General features: G+C 46.4%; 1 long non-coding RNA gene across 1 annotated transcript; it reads right to left on the reverse strand.

The window, feature by feature from the left end:
- Window positions 1–1,078: 1,078 nt before the first annotated feature.
- LOC131902374 (uncharacterized) lies at window positions 1,079–10,237 on the reverse strand. Its single transcript, XR_009377074.1, has 2 exons — window positions 10,108–10,237; window positions 1,079–1,869 (listed from the first exon to the last, which is right to left on the reverse strand). It is a non-coding gene; the product is annotated as an uncharacterized LOC131902374 (long non-coding RNA).
- Window positions 10,238–10,700: the final 463 nt, after the last annotated feature.

Below are 10,700 nucleotides of genomic sequence, written 5' to 3' on the forward strand. Positions count from 1 at the left end.
TCCTCAAAAAAAAACCAAAAAAAAAAACCCGACAGTAGAAGTACAGTACAATCCAGCTATCCCGCTCCTGTGTACACACATGAAGGATTCTAAGTCAACATGCCACCGAGGCACTTCCACAGCCCTGTTTTGCAGGCACACTTTCAGGAAGTGGAGCCAGTCTAGATCCCAAAAGCAGATGAATGGATAAAAAAATTGTGGTACTCATAGACAAGGAAATTTTACCAGGCTGTAAAGAATGAAATGATAAAGTGTGCAGGAAAATGGATGGAGGAGATCAATACAGTAAGCAAATTAAGCTATATTTGTAATAATAAATACTGTGTTTTCTCTCATATGCAGACACTGTGTGTGTGTGTGTGTGCAGGTTTTCAAGGTATAAATGTGCTGTTAACAGCATAGAAAGATCTTAAAGAATGCTGGGGAGTGGGAGGAAGAGAGGAAGATAGACTATATGTGATATGAAAACAGAAGAGGGGAATGATTTGGAGGGAGGAAGGGGCTGGTAAGAGGTGTGCAGTGAGAGGTAAGAGGTAAGAGGGAGATAGTTGGGAGGAGATGAATGATAAAATAAAGTATAATGACACATGTCTATACAGATGCCAAAACAAAACCTATTACTTTGTACTTAATTTAATTAAAAAATTACTAAATGGGGTGTTGGAGAGATAGTTCAGTGGTTAAGACCAGTTATTGCTCTTGTGGAGGACCTGGGTTCTGTTTCTAGCATCTACATGGTAGCTCATCCATAACTCTAGTTCCCAGGAATCTGATGCCCTGCTCTGACCTCCACAGGAACCAGACATGAAACATGGTGTGTGTGTGTGTGTGTGTGTGTGTGTGTGTGTGTGTGTGTGTGTGCGTGCATATATGTATATATGTATAAAACACTCATACACATAAAAGAAAATAAATGAGTCTTTAAAAATGAAAAAAGACTAAGTGGATGCTATCTGCAGAAAGAACAAGGCAGAGAGCTGAGACTCAGGGTGGCAGACAAGTCCTTTGGTGTGGGTAAGAGCATGCTAAAAGCTGAATGAAACAAATATCCCCATGGTCTAAACAGCTGAACCAAAAGTATGGGGCACTACCAATCCTATTTAATGGTGGAAAAAAGGAATGTAGAACATATCTGTCATTAATGCGAATATCAAGTGGAAACTGCACAAGGTGCATGCTAAGTACTGACTCAACTTGTCCTCCAAATGTGTTGATGATGTGGGAGCTCCATTCTCAGATGCGAAGTTAGCTTGCTGAAGGTCATACAGCTTTGAAATGGTGACACTGGGCTTTGAACTCAGGAAGTCAGCCATAGAACCTGAGCTCTGTCATTCCATGCTGCGTGGTGCTTCTGCCTTCCCTTTCAAAGCAATAGAAGAATTACCACCAATGGCAAAGGTAATCCAGGGAGTGAAACTGGTGGGGTGGGGAATCTGGAGTGACCCTCATGTATTCTTTCCTTCCATTCAGTTTTTACTTTTCAAAATTTATGTTATCCCTACCCCCCGCCCCCCATGGATGTGCAGCAGAAGTGGGCGTCAGATCTCCTGGAGCTGGGGTAACCAGTTGTGAACTGCCATGCAAGTGCTGAGAATTGAACTCTCGTAACCCAGAGTCATCGCTCCAGCCCTCTTCGTTCATTTCAGACGTGGTTTCTCTTTATAACCAGACAGATCTCAAACTCAGGATGTAGCTCAAGCTGGTGCTACCTCCTGCCTCAACCTCCAGAGTTCTGGGATCACAGGTACATGGTCCACCCAATTAAGCAGCAGCTTCTGAGTAGGTAGAAAGTAGGTTTGGATCAGGCTTCTGAGATGACTGCCTCCTTTCTCTTACTGACAGGACACATCCTTTGTCCAGATAGGCAGCCTGGTGGAAAGAGTCAAGCAAAGAGACACATTGTTTCCTTTGAAGCCAAAAAGTCTGTCTTTTCCCCCTCCATCCCTGGGGATTGCCAGTGCCCAAGGGGTGAAACTAGGGACCTCAGAGCCCTGTTGCAAACTGCACCACCCTCAGGACTGGAAAGACAACTTATGAACAGTAAGTGTATCTGCCTAAGGGGACATCTACTCATGAATTGGGAGGTAAGTCTCAAAGTCCGTTGCATATGGGCAAGAGGCAGGAAAGTCAGGGTTGGGGCAGTTTTTGGGGGAAGAAATGTGGCAACACCTCAGCCTTCCAATGAACCACCGAAGTTCATCCAGTCACGGATCCCTAGCAAATAAACAGGTTTAGCCACATAAATGCTCACACCAACGCTTTCTGTTTTGTTCTTTTGAGAGCTAGTTTAGGCTGGCCTTGAATTTGTGATGCTCCCGGCTCAGTCTCCTGAGTACTGGAAGGACTGGTGTAGTGTGCAGTGACATCTCTCAGCACTCCAGTGCTTTCAAGGGAATGAAGAAACAATTTAAAGGTTTCAATAATAAGAGATCATTTAAATAAATCCTTATGCCTCTTCTTGGTAAAACACTACATAGCCCCCCCAAAATCATGATTTCCAAGAATTTTATGATGTGGGGAAATAACAAAGTCAGAGAACAAAAGCAAGACAGAGGGTATCCATAGAAAATGATTCAAAGTATTTGAAGAAACTTTCCTGCAGAGGAAAATGTATGAAAGAAAAGATACAAGGGCTCTAGGGTGAGATGCAGGTGAGAGTCTGCTCTTCTGGTTCCTAGTCAACTGTTACTTTATTTTAGAGAAGATGACCATTGATTGTTTAAGTTGCAACTAATTCCTAGTGGCATCAACCCATTTTAAGCAGTGCCATATTCATTCACTCATTCATTCATTCATTCACTCATTCATTCATTCATTCAAGAAACATTGCCTTGCCACTCCACAGATCATTTAGGATCATTTGGGTCCTAGCAATAAACTTTGCACCATTTTCCAAGGTTAAATCAAGACTGACAGCCAGACAGTAGTCCCCAGCATCTAGTAAAAATTATTTACATGTTAAGTATCATTCATTCTTTCCATAGACATTTCCTAATGTCCTGTACTGTGCCAGGGGCTGGACCAGGTATGGGTAGTGACCAACCAAGGTTGGGGTTTGATCTCTCAGAAGCTCCATTTATCCTTTGGTTCTTCCAGGCACAGGCTTCAAGACTCTATGGGGACTCCACAGTGCTCACTGGAATGTGTGAGAACCTTGGGTGCACATGTAGACACAGATTGACGTGCTGTGCAGGCATGTTAACCCATCTTCTGAGTTTCTGACCTGTCCCCCACATCAGCTGTATAATTCAGCTCGGCCTGGTGCCATCAGTAGGTGCTTTGCCCTTGGCACATGCCTGACTCTCTTCAGCCAAGTCTTCCGCTTTTGTTTTTTCCTAACTCCAGGAGACTGATCTCAGCCCTGTGGTGGAACTGGGATTTTAACCCAGTGTCTGCAATGATGAGTCTTCCCTGGCTCTGGTGCACTACTGACCAGAGATGGAGGGGTCTGTGTTCTGTGAGGGTCCAGGGAAGGCAGGCCCTGAGTGTGACTTGGTTGTTTCCATTTGCATCCTGGTAGTTTCTTAGCAAAGGCATGATGGCTGGAAGGTGACTAAAGTCAGCATTTACCGAGGGGCCCTGGGGGATTGTTCTCAGTGATTCTGCTCACTCCTATGGCTCAGGCTGTATGTGTGAGCCAAAGCCAGCTGCAATCTTCTCTGCAAGCGTGGCTTTCCCCATATTTGATCTCTCTGGTTTCTAGTAAGAAACTTTGCACCTCCTTCTAAGATAAGAAAACAAATCAAGGTAAACAGCTGAATGTGAGTGGAATAACTTGTGATCCCAGGATTCAACAAGTGGAGGCAGGAGGATTGCAAGTTTGAGACCAGCCTTGGCTACAAAGGGAGGCCCTGTCTGAGAAAGAAAATAATGAAGGCTGACAATGGGAAAGTTGGAAGAGCAGGGACCAGGTGGCTGCTGTGGGTTATATACTGGCTCTGGGGAATCATGGGAGTTATACATATCTTAGCAAAAGTGGTGTGTGGGTCTCTACCAGTGCCACATGGCAGAGAATGATGATTTCCTTCAGCTGACTAGGCTCGACAGCCACCCTAGAGCTGATGGAGGGCTATTCAAGTCACAGGTTCTCTGCAGTCACACAGAGCATAGGCTATATTCCAGCTTGGCAGTACACTAACTTAAGGTGTGAGGAAGATAACCCAGACTCAACCTGGTTGGACAGTATAGGTCATATGTTCAGTCTCAAAAGAATCAATGTCCAGAGAGTTGTGATGTACTAATTGGCTGGAATCCGATTGGTTTGGGGGTTTGCCCTTACAACTCAAGAGTTGATGTAGCTATTACTGACAATACCAGAGCCAGTCAGGCATGGCCAGCCTTTTGGTATTGTGATACAATTTTGTCATCTTCAAATCTCATCATGTTCTGAGTAGGTTCATGATTCAGTGTTGGATACATGGCTATCCCAGAGTTCATGAGGCCTATAGCCAACAGCTTGAACATGCCTGAATGTACCAGTGCTGCATTTAGAATGGTCCAGGCCACAGCCTTGCACACAAGTAGAGAACTATGACTCCATCTGTGTTAGGTACTTTAGCCTCATTATGGTTTTAAAAGAAAAAGCCTGTTTAAAGAACTTAAAGGAAGCTGGGCATGGTGGTGCACCTTTCATCCCACTCATGAAGCAGAGACAGGTGGATCTCTGTGAGTCTGAGGACATCCTGGTCTACATAGTGAGTTCCAGGACAGTCAGGACTACATAATGAGACCCTGTGTCAATACAACAAAACTTCAGTGGACAAGACTTATTTTGGCTCAGATTTCAGTCCATTGAGGTGGGGAAGGCCTGGTGGGGTTCATAGCTATGGAAATACGTGGCAGAGGCTCCTCACATTACAATGACCATTCGACAGAGGGCAGCCCGAACACAAGAACCAGGACTGGTATAATCTTCAAAGCCCCCTGGCTCTAGTGGCTATTGCTGCCAGCCAGTCCCTCACCTCCCAAGAGCTACAAAATCTCCCAAAAGAGCACAGATATCCAGGGACCAGGGGCTCAAAACAGAATCCTGTTTCAGATTCAAACCATAAACGTACAACCTTTGAATAAATTTTTTTTTGAGAAAGGATCTCCCTATGTAACATAGATGTCCCAGAACCCAATAAGTAGGCCAGGCTGGCCTCCTATTTACATAGATCAGTCTACCTCTGCCTCCTCAGTGCTGGGACTAAAGGGGTGTACCACCATCCCCAGATTCCTTTGACTAATTTATATAAGGACATCATGAAAACACCCAGGTTGATCTTGATTGGACCTAAAGCCTGGTGTTATCATTCAAAGGCAGAATTACAAGTAAATTCTTATTTATTGGTTATTTCAGAGCCCTACTGTTTGTTTTACAAAAGATATTGTCTCTGAAGTGCTTCTAGCATACATCTCTCTTAACTCAGGAAATCAGCCAATCTACCAAAGTTCAAATGTCTTTCTTGGGCCATATGTAAAGTTTAAAGCAAGGCACACCTGTAGGTTTCAAGGCCTGTGGATGCTCTTTCAGTGGGGATGGCAAGGTGAGCCACTCTTTGCTTTCTGCCCCTTGCCCCAGCCTTGACTGTAGAGCTTTTTAGTGGCCAACTCAAAGTATTCCTGTTCTTACCAGGTGCTAAACACACCAGAGCCACACATGACAGGAGGACCAACGAAAGGGGATTGATTCTCCAGTGTGCAAAGTGGCTTTGGCTTCAGCTCTGGGTGGATTTGGGCCTCATACAGAGTCAGCAGACTGTTTCCCCATTTCTGCCATTGTTGGGCTTGGCATCATCCTCAGGTTCTTCCCTGGCGCCTCTGCAAGCTTGGATCCTCAGGTACAACTCTCTAGCAGCTCACTCACTCCACCAGCCCATTAAAAACAAACAAACAAAAAAACGAATAAAAGGAACCCAGATTGACTCTGATTGGATCAGCGTAGATCACATGCTTGGTCTTGGTCCATTCCATGTCTAGAGAGCAGAGATGCACTGACTGGGTAGAACTTGAGGCCAGACACCTTCAGGATGGGAAGGGAAGGAAGAGGTGTGACTGGAAAAAGGGATTTGTTCTATCCCAGACAGTTGTATTACTGTGCTGACTTCTTTCTTCTCAGTAAAACTGGAACAGAGGTGCAACTCCTTCCTCCTCTCTTCTTTTTCTTCCTCTTTTCTTTCTTTCCTCTTCCTCTCTTCCTCCTTCTCCTACTTCTTCTCCTCCTCCTCCCTGTGTACCCCTGCTCCTCCTTCTTCCAGAGCAAGAGGGACAGTGGCATTTTTGACCTTTAAAAGGCTTGTTTGAAAAATACTGGAGGGAGTGAGATTTTCCTTGGAACAACAGTTCATGGCGGGAAAACCAAGGTGGACAAAGCCTTTTAACTAGAGGATCACCTTCCATCTCCAAGGGCTCCTGCTGAACTTCAGTCTTGCAGGGATGAGATGAGATGTGGGACCTAAGCAGCAGAGAGAGCTCTTCATCAATGCAAGGGGACTTCAGTGTGGAAGCCCAGGTGACTTTCCACCAAGGAGAGCAGAGTCTCGGGTGGAAGAGGTCACTTCTAGAGGAGCTGAAATCAAGAAGCAGAGACTATGCAAAGTCAAGCCCCCTACGGATGTCTAGACCAACTTCCCATCTGATCCACAGGACCAGCACATATTTCTTCTGCCAGGAGTCTATGCCATTTCTCCATGAATGTGGCCACCCTCTTCTGAAATCCCTCATTTCTGAGTGATCAGAGGGGCACTGCAGGTGGCTGGAGACCATCTATTTGCAGATGAGAAAATTGAGATGGGGACAGCTTGTCCAAGGAGCGTCCTGAGCCGCCTTTCTCCTCAGCTCACCTCACCCCTCAGTCTTCGGCACTTCACTCTCTTGGTCACTAGCAATGACTTTATCAATGACTATACCGTGGGAGGCAGAATTGTAAGGACAGTTAAGGGGAAAGAAGAGCAATATACAAACAAAAGTGAAAGGGAGGCTGTTGTGTCAGGAGCTGCAACTGAAGGAGTTGTTAGTTCAGATGCGTGGACCAATCATCAATCCTGGGGCTATTTGGAATGACAGCCGTCAGAGCAAATGCATTACTTTCAAAGCAGGTGGACTATTGGTATAAGATGTTTACATGTGGGACATCAAGAAGTAATCTACTGCTACTGGGAATGCACGCTACAAATTATGAGGTCACAGAACACAAAAGGGGGCTCCTATGTGGGGGAATTAATGGAACCTGCTTTGATGAGACATATTTAAGGATCAATTTTTCACCAGCATAAATATTAGGCCTCTGCTTACTGTCGCATTACCTTCCACCCTAGCTTCTATCACTCCTGCATAACATAAGCGCCTGGGTCTTCCCTCTGCACCCCACCGTGGCAGGAGCGGGGTGACAAGCACTGCGGCGCCGACAGGGGGCGCCGGCAAGCTCCGGCCTGAGCTCTTTTGGTCCAAGCTGTGGGTCTTGGTTCTCAGGTGGTGGGAAGTCGCTGTCCAGCGGATCCAGACTCACTAGGCCTCTTAGAAACCCACCGACTCCAAGTGACCCCCAGATGAAGTTCAACAGGCCTTCTAGTAAGCAGGGGCGGTCTTTCTTTGATGTATGTTCTCCAAGGGCTGCGGGTGCCTGAGCCACTGGTACTGGCGCATTCAGGGGCCTCAGGATGAAGTGAGGATGCACTTCTGTGTCTCCCCCAAGGCCTAGGCGTGCTGGCGGCTGCAGGGTTAAAAGGAGACAGAGACCACCACCCTCATTCTATCCCCGAGAAAGTGCCTTTTCTTCGAGTCCATATGGCCACTTCCTTTCGACCTGCTCGCTGCTTTGTCCAAACTGTCACTTATGAAGAATCACTTGACTTACAGTCTCAGGTTCAAAAGACCACAGAATATAATCAGTCGATCCAGGAAGAACTGAAATAAAGAACACCAATTCCACTCCCACAGAGATAGTGGTATCATTGATGTAACTGCTTGATAATTCCTACACGAGGAGAAAGAAAAAACCCTAAACCTTGTATTTTGTGCAAAGCCCATCAGATTGGAGAATACAGACTTAATTCCTAAACCTTTTTTTTTTTTTTTTGGTCTGGTAGGGGATACAGATACATACATACTTACATACGTGCATGCATGGCTGACATTCTTTAGGTCTTTAAGAGTCTCAAAGAACCAGCTTGTCATTTGTTCCAGGTTCTCTTAACAAGGTGGAGGTGGAGGGGTGGAGACAGGGAGAGGGAGAGGAGAGAAAGAAAAATACTGACTCTCCCTCGGGCCAGCTTTGAGGATATGGGCAGTAGTGACCAGGCTGGTGCCCACTGCCCAGAGCCCACTGCCAGCAGCTTCTTGGCGATGGTGCAGGCACCCCACCAGGCCGGACGCCAGTAGCTCCTCCCAAGTTTCTGAGCCTTGTCCTCACTCCAGAACTGCTGTTTGCATCTGAGTGGATCCTTCCGCTGAAGGAGTGGTGGGCAGCTGGAGAGAGCTTTCTCCATATCTTTGCTTTTGATGTATTGTGATGCTGGAGTTTAAAACCCCCTAGTCATCTTGGGGGGACTTAGTTCGGACAAGCTGGAACTTGTTCTACCTGTATCAGTGTTTAAGTGTCTCAATGGCTGGGCATTTTGTATAATCCATCTTTCTCCATCCCTTCTTAATCATTCACACCCCAGGCCCCACTCTCAGGCTCTCTCTCTGTCTCTCTCCTCTCTCCTCCTCCTCCTCCTCTTCCTCCTCCTCCTCCTCCTCCTCCTCCTCCTCCTCCTCTCCTCGCCCATCGTCTTTGTTTGTCAACTCTGTAGACCTTGTCTTCCTGCTATCTGCACACCCAACACCACACTTTAGCCTTTCTTTAAAAGCAAGCTGCTCGTTGGTGTGTCTGCATACTTCTTTTATTATTATTATTGAATCTTTCTTTTTTCTTTTTCTTTTCTTTTTTTTTTTTTTTTTTTTTTACCCATAATGACACCAGGATCATTATATAATCCCATAACAAAGAGGCTTTTGAGGCACCAGCTTTTGTCAACTCTAGGACAGAGAATCTGTAATTGCATTATTCGGCTTCCTCCCGCCCCCCATCTTTCCCCCCTTCTTTGCTTCACAGAAGCCCAACCTCTGCATCCCTGAAATCCCCACTTTGTTGCCTCGGCTTATATTATTTGCCCAAACGTTCGCCTGGAGGACCAGCCTTGCAAAGTTGCCTTTAAAAAAGTTATTTTGTTTCGTAATTAAGTCTCGGAGCCCACCGCGATGATTATTCTGGACCCATAAGGCAGAGAACCTGCATGACGTTTTTCTCGAAGTTTAATTACCGTATGCTAATTTCCTTGCCTACTACGTGATTAATTAAAATCATATTTTCATAATCATTTGGCACTAGTATTGTTTTAGAATTATCATGATCTCCTAAATAGTGTCTGTAAATAAAGTCGCCTCTAATGGCAGCGCGGGAGGCGAGGCTGAAGACCTCTCCGTGTTTGTATCGCGGCGATTGGCAACATAACGGCCTTATTTACATTAAATACGCCACAAGGTTACAGCGCGGATCAACGTCATTTGATCGCTGATGACTCCCTTAAACGCCCGGGTTGTGACTGATTCTCCACGTCCCGCTGTCCACCGAGATTCACCCGCGAGTTTTTTTTTTTTTCACCCCAGAAGAGAAACAGACTTTAAATAGTTTGAGGAACAGGTAAGAATTACGCGTTTTCCTCTCCCCCCTTCCGCGTCTCTCTCTCCTCTCTCTCCGTGGCAATCGCTCTTTCCCTCTCGGCTGGATAAAAAATTCTTTAGTTAAAGGCAGGAATGCAAAGTAGTGACAAGCGAAGGGGCTGATGTATGTCTCCGTAACGAGTCTGACAATCAGAATGTAGCTCTTGGAGAATAGATAGATTTTAATAAGTGTGTTTACATGAGCTCAAGGTCAGAAGCAAGCTGCGCTGTGTTAAATGGTTTCTTAGTTGCTAGACAGAGAGAAAAAATGGACGACCACACACCATTCTTTGTAGATTATTATATCAAGGGTTCAGTCTCCGGCTCATCAAAGCTAAATGCTGAAAGACCTATCTAGTTGCTGTGAATTACGCCAGGGCGACAATGGAGAGCGTTTTTAATGGTACAATGCATTTCACCTACCAGATAGGGGGAGGCCGAGCAGGGGATGGGATGTCTGCTGGGGTTGGATGATGAGTATCAATGAACGGGGCGATTCTGAAATGAGGTTGATGAAAAGCGAGCCTGCCCTGCCGGGGCTGGGCTAAGAGCAGTTGGCCGGGCTCTGGCGAGTGGGCGAGCGAGGCGCGCGAGCTGGGCGCCCGTCCCCCCTCAGCCCCGGAAAATGATCAAGTCAATCATGTGGACATGTTTCATTATTCATTGAACACAATCTTTTACAACGCTCGGTTTACGTGCCCGAGTTTGCTCCCGACGCCCGCGTTTAATGTTTTAAGGTAAGGCAAACAAAGGTGGTGGGGAGGCCGGGGTTGGGGGTGGGGGCGACGCGGTGGAGGGGCGCGCGGGTGCCAGGTGGTGGTGGTGGCGGCCACGATCTCCGGGAGGTGGCAAAGTGAGTTTGGACTCTTGGCGTGGTTCCCCCCCTTCCCCTCCCCCTCCCCCGCCTGGCGAGGCCTGCAACCGGGTTGCTTCTCACCCCATCGCGATTAAAAAATATGGTCTAATTAAATATCCGTGGTTGTGACGTTGGCGAGAGAAGCTGTCAGCTGGGGTTA

This window comes from Peromyscus eremicus, chromosome 1 (assembly GCF_949786415.1).
Source record: "Peromyscus eremicus chromosome 1, PerEre_H2_v1, whole genome shotgun sequence".
Classification (NCBI taxonomy): Eukaryota; Metazoa; Chordata; class Mammalia; order Rodentia; family Cricetidae; genus Peromyscus; species Peromyscus eremicus.